Source organism: Scyliorhinus canicula, chromosome 7 (genome assembly GCF_902713615.1).
Source record: "Scyliorhinus canicula chromosome 7, sScyCan1.1, whole genome shotgun sequence".
Lineage (NCBI taxonomy): Eukaryota > Metazoa > Chordata > Chondrichthyes > Carcharhiniformes > Scyliorhinidae > Scyliorhinus > Scyliorhinus canicula.
The window spans coordinates 188217533-188238957 of NC_052152.1; the positions used below are offsets into that span (position 1 = coordinate 188217533).

Below are 21425 nucleotides of genomic sequence, written 5' to 3' on the forward strand. Positions count from 1 at the left end.
AGCACAAGTGTGGATCACCCATCATTGGTGGCATCTGAAAATGAATAGGATAAATACACTGATCCAGCACCCTCAAAAGGGCACAATGTTGATAAAGTGTACTTAAAACAGAGAGCGTTATTTCTCCAATCCATGTTTTCTTCACATATGCCGTCCTGCTGTGAGAATGAGATCGGTGAAAGAACCTCTACAAGAACAGAGGTCTTTAGTTTTGAGCAGCCTTGTAAATTAATACTGGGTTCACTTGATTTGTTTTTGTCTGGCTTCTAATGTGCCACATGTAAATGTAAACAGAGAGATTGGCCAATAAGGCATTCCACTCTGAGAAATGGAACCACAAGGTTAAACTTCCTTTAAGCCAATAAGGTTGCAGCTTTAGAACCTGCATTCCAGTACAGAGAATTCAAATTGTGAAATAGAAAGCATACTTATTACCATTCGTGGATGTGTCCAAAGGTCTAGAAATTAATTTACTCTCGCAATAATTGTCCCTTTTCAATACATTCAATTACTCTTCATAAAATTCTAACATGGAATGAATCCATTAACAACACATTTGTTTTGCTTTTTTGCTGATATATCATATCCTAAAGTAGATCAAAACTAAGAAAAGATGGAACCCTGTGTTAGCATGGCTAAGCTGGCTATTTGGGGTGAAGATGGATTGGGTAATGCAGTCTATTAGATATTGGCCGGAATTCTCTGATCTTGCCAATGCCGGGATTCTCCGGTCCTGCTGCAGGGAATGGAATTTTGGCTGAGTGCCAAATTCTCCGGTCTCCCTGGCAGCGGTGTGGGGGGAGAGACAAGAGCGGATAATTATGGCCATTGTCTTTTCAGTTCCAAGGCCGAAGTCTGGGCTAAAATCCAGGAGAGATAAATTGGACATATTGTTGACGATAAAGGTACAGAATTAAATGATCTGGTCAATCCGATTCCGAATGGCCATGAATCCCCATTATAAAACTAACCCTAATTGAGCCACTATACCAGCAAATTCACTTAGAAAAATCAACGTAGTCGGTGCAAGAAATGCGAAACTAATACCTGTGAGGTGATTTTACGAGGTGAAGGTTGGGAAAGAGTAAGAGAACTTTACTCCGCATCTAATAATGTTATATCCAACCTGGAGGTGCTTGATGCAGACACTGAATGGTTTAAGTGTTATGTTCCTCACATCCCTCTCTTTGATGAGTATGAAGAAAAAAAAGATTTGACTGTTGTAATAATGGAAGGAAATTATTGCAGTAACTCCAGTGAACCAGATAAAAGAGATTAAACCATTTATTTATATAATCAACACACAACTTGTACAAGTATTGATTAACTAATATTACGAGCTGGCTACATGAGAAAGATATTGCTTTGATGAATCACGATTCCACGTTAGGGGAAAAAGTTTAGCACTTTGAAAGGAAATGCCAGAATAAAGATTTCTCTTTCCATGCATTCCTGGCTTTCCACAGGTCTGCTTGATTAGGGTGCAGCCTACCAGTTTACGTACACATGATATATTTGTAGATGTCAAGCATCATAATTTCCCTATTGACAATGTCTTCATAGCTGTTTATCTTCAGCCTTCATTGACAGTTTCAGCTCAGGCACGTTCTCTGTCTCCAGCTCATGCTGTGGCGATCAATGCACAGCTACAGCTGGTTGAAGGGGACCAAATCCATAGAAGAGTTGATTTGGTTCCATTTTACCAGCTTTAGCAAAGCATTTGACTCAGGAAAGGGTAGTTGTTTATCTGAAATATTGATTTATCAATTAAAAAACATTCACATTTTATGTAAGAGCGTAATCGAATTATCATATCTTAATCACCATACAGCCGCTTCCGAATCCACTGTAACATAGAATGATAATGTACTTACCAACTGCACTGGTAAAATTTCAGCCACATCAATCTTTTATTGGTACTTTTGCCTATCATTTACTGTACATGGTTCTCTAAGAATTGACTGTTCTGGAGCTTATTTATTGGCAGATAATTATTTCTCGTGTGAAAGCTTAAGAACAGAAATTAATTTCGGCCAGAGCATTGGAGGCAGGCACTTTTGTCCTCTTCAGGGTTTCCTAGTTATGAGCAGAAAAAAAAAAGGAATAACATTAAAAGCAAAGATGGTTGTTGTTTTCTGCAGATCAGTTTGCCACCTCCACGACAGCACTGTTGGGTTAACTGGCACCATCTCTTAAGTTGTACATGTCTGATGAACGCAAGACCAGCATTCTATCATAACTACAAGTCAGCACTGAAGCACCTATAAATCAAAAAGTGGCAAAATATATATTCAGTTAACATTCACTTCCTTGAGTTAGACAGGAATACTCTCTCTCTCTTCTCCCGACTCAAGAAGTTAACAGAAATTTGAAAGAAATGTTCCAAACTTAGGAAAGGCATAGTGGAATAAAATGAACAGTTAAAAGGAGGGAATAAATTCCAATATTAACACGGCGCAGGCAAAATTGACCTCTGGAAACAGACAGGCTGAAAAATATGTCCAGGTAGCGATTAATCAGGAAATATACATGGGTCATTCTTATATGGACTATGCAATTATCAGAACAAAACATGCTGTGCTACTGATACCCTTTTTGTTATTGAACTGTAATTATCTCCTTATAGCACAATACATTTTGCTGTCATGATACCCCAGAATAAACACGCAAAGCTCAGCAGTAAGCTCAAGTAAATACATTCTACAATTATCCCAGAGCCGTAGGAAAAAGAAGCGCTGGATTAGCTTGGATCTCCAGAATGATCCTGGAAAAGAGAATGGTTTGATAGAGGATAATGATCAGAATTTGATCCATTCAGATCTGATGATGGATGGTTAGGTCAGCTGTGTATCAGACAAGCTCCTGTCTGAATCCTTTCAACTGAAGGAACAAAGATGGATGGCCTGGGTATTCATCCTCAAGATGGGTGGCGAGAGTTGGGAAAATTTCCAGCTGAATCCTTACCTGTCCTGGGAGAAAGTGCCCGCAAGGACAGGATTTTCATTGTAGGGGGTGGCTGATGTAAGTTGCAGTCATGCCAGCCAACTTAGGAAAGAGTTCCAAGATAGCCACAAGAGATGCTGGGTTCAGATGCAGACTGCTTAAAAGGCCTCTTATGGTGCATTATTCCAGTTAAAATACAAATAGAAAGTCAAATTTCCCTTACTCCTTACACCCCACAGTACTGTGGGTGTACCCACACCGCATGGACTGCAGCAGGTCAGGAAGGCAACTCTCCATCACCTTCTCAAGGGCAATTAGGGATGGCAATTAATGCTGGCCAAGCCAGAAATGCCCATATCCTGAAAATGCATGAAAAAAACACTCCCTGTGCCCTAACCATGCCACCTCATGTCCCCCACCGAACCCCAAACCAGTTTATAGATTTCTGTGCTGAGTCAGCCTTCATTATGTATTCGATGCGTATTCTATGCTGAAAGCCCAGACATCCATTAAAATGAATCATTATTTGATTACTAGCTCTGGCTCTCTGACCTCTTCTGTCAATTTTACAAAGTTTACTTACACAAAATGGAGGTTCAGAGTGATTGCAGGTATTGATAGTTTAATGGTCTGGATGATTGACTTTTTTGTGTTACAGTAAAATAAGTTAGTTTTTAAGAAACTGGAAAGTTATCAATGAATGACTTTTTTGAAAGCTCTGTTTTGCACATCCTACTGTCACTATGGGATTCATTGGCTCGATACTATGTATAAGTGGGTGAATGATCATGAAGGTCTGATAGCTTGTCTTGTGGGGACATGAGGGGCCATAAGGGTTTTTGTCAGCTGGGGGTCATACCATGACATGTGGATCATGAGGAGAACTTGGTGAACTCAACTTTTTTAAAGATCCCCTTGGTTCACGACACCTCTAAGGTGCTATGAACTACGACGCATTGAAAACCTGCCTGAACTCAATAGAAATTCTGGAGGACGGGAACATGCCTTTTCCCATCGTGGAGCCAGCCAGGTCAAGAGTTCAGGGTGCTCGCTCATGATCCAAACCAGCCCATAGCCTTAAAAAGCATCCCCAAAAATCAGAAACCCCAGGACCTGGGTCAGGGATCTTGCAATCAAGATATTTTTAAAGGGTTCCTGAGTCATTGCAACTCAGTGAAAATCACGTCTTGGACTTTAAAATGAGGAAGAATCAAGCAGAATGAAAGTGAAGGTTTTAAAAATGGTTGGGATAGTGATTGAGAGAAACAACAATTTTGTGAAGCAGAGGTCAAAGTCTAGGCAACTAGGAGATTGAAAGTACAGTCATGAGCAGCCATTAAAGTCTTTTTATGGACACAGAAGGAAGTTGAGTGGGAAGAGGTTAGGGCGGAATGGTGTCTCATATTGTTAGTGAGAGCTTATTGCTTTACTGGAGTCTGTTCAATTGTTTATTTCATGAATTAATAAATGAACTTAATTTGCAGGAATTTTTCAGCCCCCTCCGCTGGGGGTTCTCCCATGGAGAGGACAACTAACGGTTGAAATCTCCATTCACCTTGGTGGAAACTGGAAGATCCCACTGGTGTGAAGGGCTGGAAAATCCTGGCCAATTATATTTTTATTCTCACAGGTTATTAACCTCCTATAAGTATCAATCTAGGTGAACAATATTTAAATTTCAAATAGATTTGTTTCAGAAAGAATGCCATGATATTTTTCCTTTATAAGCTTACGTTATTAACTGGAACATTGACAAGTATGATTAAAATCTACTTGTGACAAACATGCAAAGTGAAAATAGCAGTTCACTGAAATTGAATAATCAAGGGATTATTTTTCAGTAATGTTCCACAAATTTAACAACATTTAGCCCACTTGAACAATCTGGAGATCTGGACATCAGGAAATGCCCTTTTCAAGTATTGAAACATTCCTGAGACATAATACCTCCGATATTCAGGTATTTTTCACATTTACTTTACTTAAGTTGAAGCTACAAATGTATGGAATAGAGAATGATAAATATAACATTACTGTAAATAAGGTTAAAAAAAGTTCTAATATGTGTATCAGTCTGACACTTTTGAGCCAAAAATATAACAAAGTTTTATGTTTAAATAGAGATCAACGGTGCATATTGGATTATCCAATAACAGTCATCTAAGTTGTCTATTTAATTATGTGTTTCAAAACTAGCCTCCATATTTACTGTGATTTTATGATGTTTTAAACTGAGGCAATTTTCTATATTCTCTACCACAGATAATGGTATTCCCTATCATTTCAGGTAATAGTGATTCTCTGTTTCAGTTGCTAATTCCTCTTCTCATTTGTTAAAGTGCAACTTAGCTGGTAAATTGGAATGCCAATGTTCCTCATAAGGAAGAGAGCAATATGCAGGATGCCAAAATTTCTGGAAACTATTCTCTTCACGAATCCAGAATACCAAATTCTGTCTTCCTGTTTGTCTTAGGCGCATAGAACATAGAACATACAGTGCAGAAGGAGGCCATTCAGCCCATCGAGTCTGCACCGACCCACTTAAGCCCTCACTTCCACCCTATCCCCGTAACCCAATAACCCCTCCTAACCTTTTTTGGACACTATTTTCGGCAATTTAGCATGGCCAATCCATCTAACCTGCACGTCTTTGGACTGTGGGACTGTGGGAGGAAACCGGAGCACCCGGAGGAAACCCACACAGACACGGGGATATCGTGCAAACAGTGACCATACAGCATCTACTTGTAGATTTTGGCATTTACTGTTATTTATAAAAAGTACTCGACAAAAGATAACATTGCTTTGCAGAGTTCAGTGTGTGTAGTTTGAAACTTGTGTTAAATTGTGTGCAATTTATTGTTGCATGATGGGCAAGCAATTACTTGGATTATGTATCACAGCTAAACCAAAATTAATAACATGGAATATTGATCATCTTTAGGTTTATTAAGACATGTTTTACTAATAGAAACAGGAATAAAGCACATGAGAATAGTTGTGTCCATTACCAGGATGGTACCTGAGACATGCGCAGAACATTCAGGGGAGGTTTAGTAGAGGTGTTCAAAATGATTACGAGTTTTGGTGTGGTAAATAAGGAGAAGTTATTTCCTCTGACAGGTGGGGCAAAGGTAAAAGGACACAGATTTAAGGTGATTAACAAAAGAAGCAGGGGAGTGATGAGGATTTTTTTAAAAATGAGTTACGATCTGGAATGGGCTGCCTGTAAGGACAGTGGAAGTAGAGCAAATAGTAGCTTGCAAAGTGGAATTAGATACACCCTTGAAGAGGTGCAATGGGAAACAATTGGAGGTCGGACGAACTGGGTAGTTCTGTTCAAGAGCCAGTAGGTAAAATGGGTCAAGTGTCTTCCTGCTGTGCTGCAAGACTCAACAACTTTCAAAAGCTTCTTGGCAAATTTTACAATTGTAAAGCTGTCAGAAATTCAATAAAGGAGCAATAACAATATTAAAATTTGACAGGTGAATTCTGCCTTCTCCATCATAATTTAGAGTTACTTTCAATTTTGCATCCTTTTCCATGTGATTGTTCCACTGAAAGTTTGCCGCTCTGTGATTTATTGCCCAATAATTCATCCTCCCCTCATGATTTTATTTGAGTTTTACTTGTGTGGCATCTGAAATGCAACAAACCTCCAGGTGAAAAAAATGGATTCTTTCCTTGTGAGAAATAGGTTTCAAAATGCTTCAAAACACATTGTAGCTTTATAATGAAAAATAAATGTCACTAATCATATTGTCCTTTATGGCTAACTAATTCTCAATTAGACGAGGTAACTTGGACATTCAGAATTCTCCCTCTGTGTACCCAAACAGGTGCCGGAATGTGGTGATTTGGGGCTTTTCACAGTAACTTCATTGCAGTGTTAATGTAAGCCAACTTGTGACAGTAAAGATTGTTTAAAAAAATATATAAAACCATTTGGTGGCTGAAGTATGCCCATGCATACACCCCTTTATGTCACAGATTTCTAGTTATTCAATTTTAAAAATAATAAATTTAGAGTACCCAATTAATTTTTTCTAATTAAGGGGCAATTTAGCGTGTTCAATCCACCGACCATGCACATCTTTTTTGTATTGTGGGGGCGAAACCCACGCAGACACGGGGAGAATGTGCAAACTCCACACGGACAGTGACCCAGAGCCGGGATCGAACCTGGGACATTGGCGCCGTGAGTGGGACCTCGGTGCCGTGAGTCTAGTTATTCAATTTAAATGCTTTTTTAAAATTCTGGTAATAACTATTTTATAATTCCGTTAAAATTCCACTTGAATTGTAGCCTTTTTATTTGTAGTTTATTCGCCGAATCTTAAATGTTCACTTTTGACTGAAAGACATACGAAGGTGGAGGTGTTAGGTAGTGCAGTGCTGGGTCGGAGAATCACCGGGGGTGGCGCGCAAATCACGCCACGCCGCCCGACGCCGGGACGCAATTGAATCGGCACCATTGGGGCCGGCGTGGTCGGCGCAGGTTCGGTCGGGGGTCGCTCTACGTGGCCCCCCCTCGATTCTCCGGCCTGCATGGGCCAAGTGGCCGTAAAAAAAAAACCCGAATCCCGCTGGCGCCGTTGTAACATGCTCTGAGCCGGCAGGGCCTTGGCGTGAAGGGTCCGGGGGGCGGTCTGTGGGGAGGGAGGGGGGGGTCCAACCCCGAGGGGGCCTCCGATGTGATCTGGCCCGCGATCGGGACCCACTGATCGGCAGGATGGCCTCTCTGTCTCCTGGCCTCCTTTGTTCCCGGCCGGCGCCTGTACTCCTGCGCCATGTTGGGTTGGGGCCGGCGCGGACAAGGGAGACACTGCATGTGCGCGGAAATCGTGCCGGTGGGACTGTGCATGCACGGGTTCGCGCCAGTCCTGCGCATGTGCGCATTCCCCCAGTGCCCATTCCACGGCTGGATCAGCAGCTTGAGCAGCGTAAACCTCTCCAGCGCCCTGCTGGCCCCCTATAAGGCCCAGAATTGCTGATCCTGGGGCTGTGTTGACGCCTTCGAGAAACGCAACGGCATTTCAGATTGCGCCAACACTTAGCCTCAGGATCAGAGAATCCCGCCTCCTTATTGTAACCCAGGAGTGGTGAGAAACAGACTAGAATTCTCCGATCGTTGGAATTCTCTTTTCCCGCCTGCAGCGCACCCCCAATCATAGTTTTCCCAGCGGCACGGGGTGGCTTCAATAGAAATCCCAATGGCAAGTGGTGGGAGTAGAGATTCCTATCGCCAGCGAACGTTGCGCCGCTGAGAAACAGGCGGCTTGGGGACTGGAGAATCCTGCGCACAATTTTAAATTCTCCACGCTGTTCCACTCCTTTTTAAAAAAATAAATTTAATGCATCCCATTCATTTTCTTCCAATTAAAGGTCAGTTTGGCGTGGCTAATTCACTTACCCTGCACATTTTTCGGTTGCAGGGTAAGACCCACACAGACACGGGGAGAATATGCAAACTCCACACGGACAGTGACCCAGGGCCGGGATCGAATGGTCCCTGGAGCCGTGAGACAGTCACCGTGCCACCCATGCTGTTCCACTCCTGGTTTCAGATTTACACGGGAGGAAAATGCTGAATAAGAGCAAAGGAAGCGGATCAGGTGGAAATTACAGAATGAACCATACCTCTGGACAGTCCAGAGAGTGGAATTGTCAGCGGTTGGGAGGTAGCTACTTGACCTCAAGGCGACAGAATGGATGAGAGTTGGAGTTGATGTTTCTCAGTTATATTTCACTGAACAAGAGCAGATCTCTGTTTTTATATCGATTAGAGTATTCATGCCCCCATGTGCATTTCTGTTAATGAAAGATAGAATCAGCATTCATAAGTTTCAGAAATGAACTTTAGTGAAAGTATTGAACCTCATCATTGTGTCATGAAGTCTGTAGTAATTAGTTACTGAAACTAATGTTTATATCTTAAATGTTTTAAATATTAACCCATCTTTCTCCTCCACCTGCTGACTGCCCTGCTGTGTATTTCCAGCATGTCCTCTAATAGTTTCAGTTCCCAGCACTCACTATATTCATCTCACCATTATAAATGTATTTCAGATTGTATTGGTGGACCTGTTAATTTAGTAAATAAAAAGATAACAGAAGACTCCAAAATAGGTTACAACCAAAAAGAAATCACTGTATTTGGGTACTTTCTTTGAAATTGTGATTATGATTCAGACCTCAAAAGTGACAATAACTAGGCTTGTAATTATCTGCTTGGGTGACCTTTAAATCTAGTAACTCTCCAGATAAGTAAATAGGATAATCTGCTCTAAGCAAGTTGAAATCCATAGTACTGAAAGAGGGCAGAAACGTGAGATGTATTGAACTTTTTTCCTCCAGAGCTGTACCAGTTAACTATTGTTAAAGGAAACATTTGAGCATTAAAAAATCATTTCAAATTGTTTTGCCCATTAATAAACATGTGATGACTCGAAGTGTTACCACTGTGTGTTAACTGAAATGTTTGGATGTGCTGTATGATCAAAATTATACATTGTTTTAAAAGCTGCTGCAGTTCAATGCTTCTGGGTTTAGAGTTGGACAGGAACAATTTAGACACAAGAAGAACTTCATTTGAAAGATTTTTAGTTTTCTTGTCATTTTTTATTACTTAATTTAGCTCAGAAATTCCACCACAGAGTGTTTACTGCAAAATCCATTCTGTGCGACTGAAATGGACATTCTTTGTTAGTTAGGTTTTTAAATCACAATTATTTCATCAGTTTGGATCCATAATGGCCATTATCAGGGCAACTCAAAGCACAAAAATGTGAAACGGGTTCCCACAGCTATTACTTTGAACATTTATTGAGCCGTAGTGTTTAGTTGAAGAAATTGTTTTCACCTAATTGCATCACAAATAAGTGTGAATTCACCTCTCAAAGTAAATAATTGTACCAATTAACTGTTACAAGCCAAGGTAACACCTGCAGAATATTTAACATTTCAGCTCTGCATGCTGACTTCAATGTTTTTAATGACAAATATGAACCATTGTAATTTTTGAGGTCCTGCTTAATAAATACTATTACCTCCTCTTTGCCAATATTTGTTACATTAAATTTTAATGTATAAAAAGACTCTAATTACTTAATGAATGTGGGAAAGTTCTTCACATCCGAGACAGTAGCTCTTTTAACTTTGAATCAGCATTTGCTTTATGAATGTAATATGTGCTGGAAAAAATTAATAACACCCAGAAACTTTTCACATGACAAATTTAATTATTTAATGAGGAAACTGCTCTGATAAAATATTAATTATTCACTTAAAATCTCATTTGGAAAAAAAGATGCTCACATCATTGAAGCAAATCAATGAGAAAGAACATTGACTTCAGATCATTTAAATGAGCATTCAGGACCGAAATAAGCGGGAGCATCAATTTTCTGTTGCTCCCTGTACAACATTGAATGGATTCAGAGTTTCTTCTGCCAACTGGCCTAAATTTAGTATCAGAGAAAACTTGTAGTGCTTCGCAAAGCAAATAGAAAGCAGCCACTTTCATTAACTGAAACTGGCCCATGGAAGTAAAACATAGAGGTTCAATATCCCGTGCGCTCAATTGACTGTGCGACTGACTTTAATCATATGGCCATGTACCCACTGTGCTACCCAGCATCATATTCTGACATATTAAAAAATTGCCTGTGGAAAAGAAAATTGTCAAAGTTTACCCATAAAACTGCCATAAAGGTTACATTGAATAAATCTTGCAGATTCCCAGTACAAAATAAGATATTAAATTGAATTTGATACTGCTGTGTATGGGGTCTTGTAATGATGCAGAATTTCATTTAGAAGATGTAACTCTCTGTACTACTCATTCTGTTTATTGTAAATAGGTTAACAATGTTCACAGATAACACAGAAGTATTTTTTTATAGTTGTTCATGCATTTTTTTTAATGTAGGAAATCCTTAAAAGATTGGGTAGTTCCAACAGCTTTACAATAAAGAAAATTGTCAATTCTTCAAATATTGTTGGCTTGGGTGTGATAATTAACAGATAATGTTGGTACATGTGTTAAAAAATTGGTTTTGACAGCTTTAAATTTGAGCCATGATGGCCGACAACAGGAATAGTTCAGATTTATCTTGCCCAGCTGTTCAGCTACCAATCACTGTACACTACTGCATTTGGTTACCATGAAAAGCATCTCACTGTTCCATTACAGGGGCTGGTTAAGTAGGATGTCGGCTGAGAGGGCAGCTGAGAATGAGGACTATTTATATCAGCTGTCATGGTGTTCTTGGACACTTTAGGCTGCTGGGGTTCTTATTTAGACAACAGAGCACTTCCATGAGCTGCCCATATCAGGGCATGACGAGCTACTTGCTCGGGCAGCAGAGCGCTTCATAGAATCTGCATCTGTTCAGAACGTCAATCAAGCTGAAAGAAATTGCTCCATCCACAAGAGTGTCAGCAAATGTTCAGACCTCTGTACCTTTTGGGAGGGTAGAGCAAATAGAGAAGAGGATGGGCAGGGGAGGGGGAAAGTTAATCACTCTGATAGATAAGGCCGTCTCAGCAGAGGGCATGAATGAGGCAACCACACCAGTGTGGTGCAATGTCTTTGTGGATTTATCTGGCCTTTTCTCTACTTTTATCTGAATATAACAGTGGAAATAGGGCAAGATTAAATAGCCAGGCCAGTGTCAGACGCATAAAGAGATACTGCAGTGCAGTGCTAATCTTTCTGCAATAGGACGTGCACAGCCCAAACTCTGACTCAGCAGATTTTTTTTTGATTTGTTGATCCAGGTACCATACTCTCAATTTATGCTAAAACGGCAGCTGCCGCTTCCCTTCTTTAACCTTTAACCACACATAAATTGAACACTTCTGGCAATCCTGTGCATTCTACATGAAACCCGTTAATGCTGAACACGTGCTTCTGATTTCACTTGCGCCCTTCTTTTTTAAAAACAAAAATATCTTAACAATTCTCCGTCCTGATCTGAGAAAACTGATCGACCTCTAATGCAGCAGCTGAAATATCTGTCCTTTGGGTCAATCTAATCATGCTTAATAGAGGTTTCCTTCTCAACGCAACATTTTTCACTTTGAGACGACAGCTTAAAATGAGATTGTTTATGCGCTATTCACTAATGCTACGCTGAGACCAAATCTGAGATTTTAAACACTTGCACCATAAAATGGTGACTGGCTTTGTTGCTGAGCTATTAACTTTGGATTGTAAGCTGTCTTAATTGTCTGTAGACACTGGAATTTGCTGGATTGCAAGTTTACCAACTCACATTATTGAAAGATCCATTGGCATTTTTTGACTATGTAATAAATGAATGATAAATTAACTTCACAAAGGGTGCCTTTGACAGGTTCACTTCCAATATGCTTCACACTACAAACTAACTAATGAGTTATAACTTTGGATTTACACTTTTACTTGGAAAGAAAATCTGAAACTTAGAAAAAGCAGTGTAAAGGGTTGGGCACTTGTTACAATTATTTGGGATATTTTGATATGAGATCCCTGCATGTTGAAATTAAAAATCTAAATTGATTTGGTAAATCGTAGATTGTGATGCAGTGAAGAAAAATCTCTCAAAAACAGTATCCCCTGCCTCCTATTAATAAATCATAGTTTTCTCGAAGTGCTGGCATTGAGTGGTAAATAAAATGCATTAACCAAATAGCTCAACATAGTCGTAAAATGCTGTTCAATTCTGCAATGACCGAATGGACCAAGACCTTTTCAGAGAATGCAGACTTATTCTGTTTGACTGTGCCTGTCAAGTTGGATTGAATACAACCCACAATGCTTTTCTGTCACCCTCGTCAAAGGTCATCCATTTATACTGCAGAATGTTCTCAATCTAGTCTGCTTCCCACCTGTTGCTGTCGCAGTTCCTTTGCAGTGCTTAACATTAGTGGGATTCTCCAAAAGAACACGTGTCACATGACTAATCAACAATACTTACACCCTCTGACCTTTATCAAAAGTTGCCAAAATTAAAGTGCAATTGTCTTTTCATAACAGAAAACCAATTATTTTTCTTTTGTCGGATTTTAAAACCTCACAAGCCTGTTTCGGAAATCACAGTGGTTTTTCATTTGTAGTCACTTCCCAACTAAATCATGAGGCAGAACCTGCAATTTATTTTGGCGTCTAATTTCTAAATTGCGCATGCGGCCATGCCTGGTGGAAGAAAACTATGGTGAAGGAACATGCTACCTGGAAAGCACCAAGAACGAAAAAAAATCTAATTCGCAAAGACAACTCCGTCTCGCCAGGAGAATGTGCCAGATTTCAATTTCCATTTTCCCGTAATGAATTAAGTTCACGTGAACATCTCATCCAGGTAAATCTACCAGGTTAAATTGAGCATAAAACAGAACGAAAAATGAAAAAGATTTGCGCTAACGTAGAGGCGTGCAATTTTACATTGTCAAAACCAAAATGTGAATGGTCAAGGTTCACATAATTAGTTGAACCTGGAAAGTCCAGTGCAACTTTGCGGCAAAACTTTTTTTCGGATGCGGGTTGACCTCTAACTTAGTCCAGGCTTTCTAAACGATGTGTATGGGAGTAGGATAACTCCCTTGCTGAATCGTGTTTTGGGCAACACTTTGACAAAATGTCTTTTTGAGGTATAGTTACATTTGACTATTCTGTTTGTAAAATATTTGACTTCAAATTTGCTGGAAATTCTTAAATTGTTAATTTGGACAATAATAATGGCAAAATACAAAAGTCACCACCTCATGCTGAAAAAAAAAATCAGGTTTAAATACATTTCTCCTGGTCCCGAAATAATTAAGGCTGCTGCTTCGTGCTGCTAGACTGATCTAGAGATAAGGACACTCCTGCAATTTGAAATACAATGGGGTGACTGCCTGACTAACCACAATTGTCACCATTTACGTGACATTATTTCCCTTTCAAAATAAATAAAATGAATGCTATTTTGATTCTGGTTTGTTAAAACAAATGTGGACAGGGAGCTTTTCTCTAGCCTTGCATTTCAAAGCACTGCCGCAGTCAGCATATTGAATATTTAATGTCCTGATGAGCAGTTCCACCTGCTGACACAGGAAAAGTGACAGAACAATACATGCACTACAACAAGCTCATCAATTGACTCCACATTCAGGCTGCCCTGTCAGGCAATTTATTTTTTTCTGGAATGGTCACACTACTCCGATGAACCTTTCCTACCAGAAATACATACTTCTTTACATTCCATAGCTTGCAACGTTCATATGGGCATATAAAGAAGTATGTGCTCCAAGTAGGTAATTGCCGGATGCGCATCCTTCATGTAAAAGAAATGCTGATTCAGAAACCGTATTCCCCTCGGTCTGGGAGACATGCAATGAATTTAAAGGGGTTAGAAGGGTTTCTTTCACACACACCTCCCCCCCCCCCTCCCCCCCACCACCACCTCACCTCAACCCCCCCCCCCCCCCCCCCCCATCCCATTCAACCCCTCTTTTTAAAACAATTGTTAAGAACTACAACATGGAAAGGCAGTCTGCTTTACATGTTTTCCATGGATTAGCAGATAGTAGAGTTGGGGGTGGGGGAGACACTGGGGAACACTTTTATATTTCACAATTCTTTAAGTCAAAAAGATTTTTACTGCAGTGACATATTGCAAAGTTTAATTCATGCTAAGATCAAAAAAGAAGACTTTTCATTATCCAAACTGGTTGCTTGTCACACAGTTTAGAAAAGAAAAAAAATTTGCTTACCTAGGTTCAAAAGACAAATTCCAGTAATGATATGGTTTCATTCGTCATATTTTGACTGGTGGATATGCTACTGCTCCTGGAATTACTTCCTGATTGCAGGGTAGGTGCACTTTTAGACTTGGTGCAGCTGAAGCACACATCTGTTGCCGTCGTTGACAGTTCACTTGTACGTAGCTGTTAGGCACCAAGGCTTCCCCACAAACAGAGATTTCATAAGGCCGGACGCAGCAGTAGTTCGGCCCCTCCTGACTTCCAGTCCCATTCTGTGCTTCCAGTCGCTCTTTCTCAGTCTCTGTCTTTCTCTGTCTGCTTTGCAGTCATTTCAGGCTGAGCTTTAAACCTCCCCTAACAATGTGGCCAGAGTGGCGACGCTGAAAATGATGATCAGACTGAATAAAAGGCTATTATAGGCAGGATTTAGACACTAAAGCAAGAGGTCACACGGGGCACTTAATGCTCATTCAGCATTGCTGTAATGGTATGCTCTGCCCGTCCACTCACCTGCTTTGTTGACTGCTACTCTGTCCAAGCCTCACAGATCAATACCAATTTGCAGGCAAATGCAGAGCAAATGTCTCGGTGGTAATGAATTTTACAATTTCACACGTTCTCCTGATCAAAACTACCAGGGAGACTTTAAACAAACTTCAGCGGTGACCGTTCGAAGCTGGAAGGAACATTCATTTCCCTGAAGAGATCTCAGAAAGGCCCTGCTGGGGTGGATCGAGGGTGGGGGGGGGGGGGGGGGGGGGGTTCTTTTCTAATTTTTAATGGTTCATTTCAAAGAGAATTCTTGTCCGAAATATACTTCTAATCACGAGCCTGTTAACTTTCCTTAGATGCCAAGGATAGTTCAGCTACACTGCGTTCTCTCAAACACTGGTTGGCACCTTCAAAATTTCACACGATAATGGCAGCACGGGGAGGTGAAGATAAATGTGTGACACATTCCTCTGCCATTTGACAAATGAGGATAGACGATGAGAAACAAATGAAATCAGAAACTGGCTACAGATGATCTCACTAAGGAAGCATATATGCAATGAACATGAGGACAGCAGGAAATTGCCCCCCCCCCCCCCCCCCCTCCACACACACACACACACAAACCATGCCACCCCCTTAGAATATTCTTAGCTTCAGTATTAATTTATGACAATTCCCCATGGAGGACATGGGATGAAAGTTTTTTTATTAATCTATGATTAAAGGGACATGGGTTTTTACTAACTGCAGTCACATTTTGAGATAGGCTGCTATTAAGTAATTACTATTATTCCTGTTATTTATCACTGTGTTTTATTTACTACATCACCCGGTCAGCATCCATCAAGCAGCCTATCTCAGCATTAAGCATAAAAGGCTTTTTAACCTTTCAAAGTGATCGCATGTCAGAGGTCTCACATTTCTGTTTAGATCATTCCAGCCTATTGCTTGCTCTGCAGTTTTTTAAAAAAAATACGAAGAATTAAACCCTTGCAACCTCCTGCATTCTCACACACACACACACACACACACACACACACAGCCTCCCATCATCACACTAAAATATATGTACAGATACACAGGCAGGCACACCGACTGACAGCGCACAGATATATCTGGGAGCATATTGGTGGGCAAGGGTTTTCTGAGCCCCACTGTCATACACAAATGCAGTCAGAGCAGTTAGAAGAGAAGGAAAGGAGAGAAAGACATACCAGATCAGAGATTCTGTTGCAGCAGTTGTGTCACCAGAGCACTAGCTGAAAGCTGAATCAGCTTTGGAGAGTTAGGGATGCATAGAGGAGGGTCACAGTATCACGAGGTAATAATGCACTTCATGCAGCAGTCGTCAGCCTTCTCTCATAACCAATCTCTTATGCAGAAAACAGGCCCTGTGGTAGTATTAGTCCTCAGATGTAGAAATTCTTCTGAAATTAGCAGCCCCAATTCCTTCTATCCTGCTGCAGCACAGGCTTACCACATTGATGGGTGTTAGAAGGTGTAGCATACAAGCGACAAGCAGTAGCTGAAAGGCACAGAGAGAGAGAGAGAGAGAGCAATCGAGAGAGACAGAGACAGAAAAAGAGAGAAAAGAGGCAGACCACGCTGAAGGACAAAACCAGGAGTTTAGGAGAGGCAACCTTCACTTGAATGGATGCTGCAGCACAGCGCACCTTGATACATATGAGCTACACTGAACAGGACTGCAAGAAGCTACCTTCTCCCCTCCAGAGGTCAGTAGAGGTCAGGACTCACACACGCAGGAGGGGGCTGCTGAGAATACTTTCTAATCAGAAAGTGGGACCACATTTCTAGTACTTATATACCCAGCTAAGCATCTGAAACATGCACTACTGACAACCAGTCTCTTCAGCGTTGCTGCCTCCCTGACCATATTTAGTCAACCATGGCAAAAAATAGCCTGTCAGCTGCAGATTGCCGAGCCGGGAGTATTTGGAGTTCAATCGCTCGCTCAGCCCATTGACTACTAGTCCTGCAGTGTCCTGACTCTGCCATTTGACTGCTATTTTTAGCCAGGCCAAATAAAGAGGTATCTCATCTTACCACTAACGTGTCCTGGTGATGCTGTAGGTCCCTACTATGTATGGTAAGCATCAGTATAATAATAGATCTTGACAGAAACTGCTGTATCTGTTGAACTTCCTTTTGCTGAAAGAAACAATGGAAATGTCTTGAAAGTGGAATTTGAAAGGGTATTGATTTTTATCCCATTCTCTCCCCCTTCATCTGCCTTGTGCAATTAAATGCAAAGGGGCTGGTTTAGCACAGGGCTAAATTGCTGGCTTTGAAAGCAGACCAAGGCAGGCCAGCAGCACGGTTCAATTCCTGTACCAGCCTCCCCGAACAGGCACAGGAATGTGGTGACTAGGGCCTTTTCACAGTAACTTCATTTCTGACAATAAGCAATTGTCACTTCTGACAATAAGCAATTTTCATTTCATTTCAATTCATTTTCAAATACTTGGGAATGATAATATTAAAGATACAAGCCAACTTTCATCAGTTTATAACAATGTTTTTCAATAGCATTAGGATAGCACTTGTTATCTGTGTGGCCTGAAGATCACTTTAGATAGCACACAGCGGAAACTCCTCTTGGGTCCTCCTGAACTGCTCTGGTGAGCACTAATCTACTGTAAGACTTCCTATTGGAGCTGAATAATGCAAATCCCAAGAGATAGCAGTTTAGGTCACCAGTGGAAACTGACCAAGAGAGCATCTCCAGACTCCAGAACTAGACATTAAGCTCCAAAGATAACTGCCCATGAAGAAGACCAGAGGGAATGTTGTGTTTAATGACAGATTCTTTATGTAGAGTTGGGGGTAACGAGAGCATTGATTTATTTGTTTGCAGCAACCAGCTGTTCAATACTAAAAGAAAGCATGCGAGCAGGGTTTAAAACATAAGCACACAGCTGTAAAACTAACCAAGTTTCACCTTTCCCCTGTGAGCCATAATCTATACAATATTTTTGTAACATGTTACAGAAGCAGGAGGATCTTCATTACTGGTCCCAGGCTTCTTGTTCTCGCAACCGATCACATACCAAACATAACTTAACTGTACAACAGGCACCAGTATTGTATATTGCAGATTATAATATATCTATTAACTATGGATTTTGCTCTTTTCCTGTCACCAAAAGGTGCGGCTGCCTGAACTGCTTTCAATACATTCTTTCGCATTTCCTTACCATTTACATCAATCTTTACACATTTAGGTATAAATATAGACCCCTGTACAAAAGCCACACACACACACACACCCATCACCACCTATCTATACATGTCTGTAATTTCCACACAATTGTATACTGCGTCTCTGGGAAGGTAGGCCATCTGGAAGAACCTATGGATATTTTGAAGTCATGTATACTGCAGGAATTTATTCAGCACAAACAATGCAGCTAGTTTGGTTGGCATTGCGCACGGCCGCTGGTGAGATCAACCATATATTTAAGACAACTGAGGTGCATTCGACTATTAGTGATGAAACACCTTATTAATTTCCTACCTTTCCCTTTCTCAAGGATATGCGCCACATCTTACTGACTTGGGTGGAATGATCTATATATTACCCCCTAATAATTCCAGGTTGAGTTGGCAAGAAGGTAAAACATAGGTAGTAATTTTAATGTCTGCTTGCGAGGATACTTATATTTTAGAAATACAAAGCAAGATTTATAGTGAGGCCAGGAATATGTCAGATATTATTTATTCTCTGCATAAATGAATTGCAGTTTTAACCCTTAAGAGAGTGCGAAGAACAAAAATTGAACTGCTTTAATATGCTCTCAGATAGATCTATGAAGAATTGCTGTGTCCCAGGACTGTGAAAGCACGACCACTAATTTTGTTCCATCCATCATTTATATGGATAATTCATTATCTTTTTCACAGGAGAATTGATATCACACAGTGAAGGAGAAATGTTTATTTTTGTATGTTTTCCCCTGTTCATTAGACAGTAAACATTCATACTCAGCAGTGTATCTTGTTTCCGCGATTCTTTCTATAGATTTTTCTTCAATTTTCATATTAAATTCTGCATTATTCCCACGGAGGGGAACAAAGGAAGATTGTATGCATAATTTGTCTGCATCAAACATTAACTTACAATGTGTACGAACATCAACACTTATTTTAGTATCAAGATTTTGAAGGGTAGAGTGGGACTTATACTTCAATGGTATTAAAAGGCTTGTTTTATTTGGGATATTGATTGGCTTGCAGCTATTCATTGAATACTATCCTTACTGAATGAAGGTTCGAGGAAATTAAAATCGAAGAAAAATAAATTGGTGGAGAAAAGGCAGAAAGGACATTACAAATATTGTTATGTTTTGCTTCCGTAAATAGTCACTGAGGGATTGTTAAAAGATCCATTTTCATCCTTGCCATGACCTATCATAATTTTAATTTGGATTTATTTAATAATACAGTTTTTGCTAGTTTTCTGCTTTTTCCTCTTTTAACCATGCAGAACAAGACATCGCTTCAACCAAAAGTTAAATTGCAATATGCTTATTTGATTCCTTAAGTGTGGAGCTGAAACTCAAGAATGTACATTATGAAAGACCTTGATTGAAAGACAACAGTATCTGTCATTTTTTCAACTCAATTTATACCCTGAACATTGTGGTAAATCTGAAATTGATAACATAGAATTGATTTTATAGTAACATTAAGTCCCATTAATACTTGTACGCTGTGTGATATCAGTATGAGATACCTCAGGTGTCACTGAGATAAAATCTAAGGTCAGGCCGATGGTGATGCAATGATATTACACCATGTCACCACACTGGCATCCCTTTTGTCTGGGGATAAGCAGTACGGCTGAAATGTGGACTCTAATATCACACTGAAACTACATTCCCATTGTGTTCAAACTGATGTAATAATCCCACAGCCAAGAAGACAAGATTTTTGAATTAGCGGGCTCGTTTTGTCCTTGGGTGACAGTGCAGATTGTCTTGTAATATTGACCGCCATTATACATCTCAAAATGAAAATTTAGAGACGTATATAGTGGCTGCCTACTGGATATCACCCATTTTATACTGTCACCAAAAGGCAAAATTACCCATACTGTACTCTGTCGGGTTGTATAAAACTATTCCTCAAGAATTGAATGTGGTATGCTCTCCAGAACCACAGGCATTTTAAATGAAATATTGCTTCCCCAATGTCTCGGTGAGTTTACCAGTGACTTGTTGAACAATGCAGTCTAAATTTAATCTCTATGCAGTGCTGAATAGACTAATCTCAACTGAGGAGATAGTGGAGGTTCAATAATTAGTTTCAAAGTGTGCATTGGTTATAGAAGATGAGACTTGCCTAGGCTCCAATGCAATACTTCCATATCCCTCCTGCCATGACTGAATGGCCTGCTGCCTTTCACTATCAAGGCTCAGAACTGAAGACTGGCCACCAGGGAAAAATTACCAGAGTGTACCAGGCACTGATAGAATCATAAAACAGCACAAACTCATTTTAGGAACAGTGCCTAAAATCAATAGGAACAAAAGATACCATCTTATACACAACCAAAATTCAATGGATATATGCACCATCTGGTGTGTAAGCAGTAGTCCCAGGTCTGTATAACTTAGTTAGGCACTGGCAATTGGGAGGAGGGGAACACAGCTACAATTGGCCTTGGTATCGTCAGCATAAGGTGGTGGTGGAGCGTGGGAAGGGGGTGGAAACTAACCAGGTTTTACAATCCCAAATGCTTTTCAATAACCCTCTGGTAGAAAGTGCAGGTGACTATGAAGTGAGGAGAGAATAGGTCTTAATTATGATACTTCCCTGGTTACAGTCAGGCCTGGATGTTTGCAGAAACTGCAGACCTTTAGAAATGATGATTGGGACCTGGACTCAGAGGTCCTTTTCACTGGTTGCAGAGATGGGTACAATCTGACTCACACATGAAGAAAACTCAAACTCAGCAGGACCATCTTATCTCAATTGAATTTAAACAATCCCCATTTGTGTTATCATAGAATTTACAGTGCAGAAGGAGGCCATTCAGCCCATCGAGTCTGCACCGGCTCTTGGAAAGAGCACCCTACCCAAGGTCAACAACTCCACCCTATCCCCATAACCCAGTAACCCCACCCAACACTATGGCAATTTTGGACTCTAAGGGCAATTTATCATGGCCAATCCACCTAACCTGCACATCTTTGGACTGTGGGAGGAAACCGGAGCACCCGGAGTAAACCCACGCACAC

General features: G+C 40.5%; 1 long non-coding RNA gene across 1 annotated transcript; it reads right to left on the bottom strand.

Moving 5' to 3' along the window:
* Window positions 1-1268: 1268 nt before the first annotated feature.
* LOC119969623 lies at window positions 1269-16946 on the bottom strand. The gene is made up of 3 exons (XR_005461428.1): window positions 16380-16946; window positions 14680-15050; window positions 1269-2076 (listed from the first exon to the last, which is right to left on the bottom strand). It is a non-coding gene; the product is annotated as an uncharacterized LOC119969623 (long non-coding RNA).
* Between the last annotated feature and the right edge of the window lie 4479 nt (window positions 16947-21425).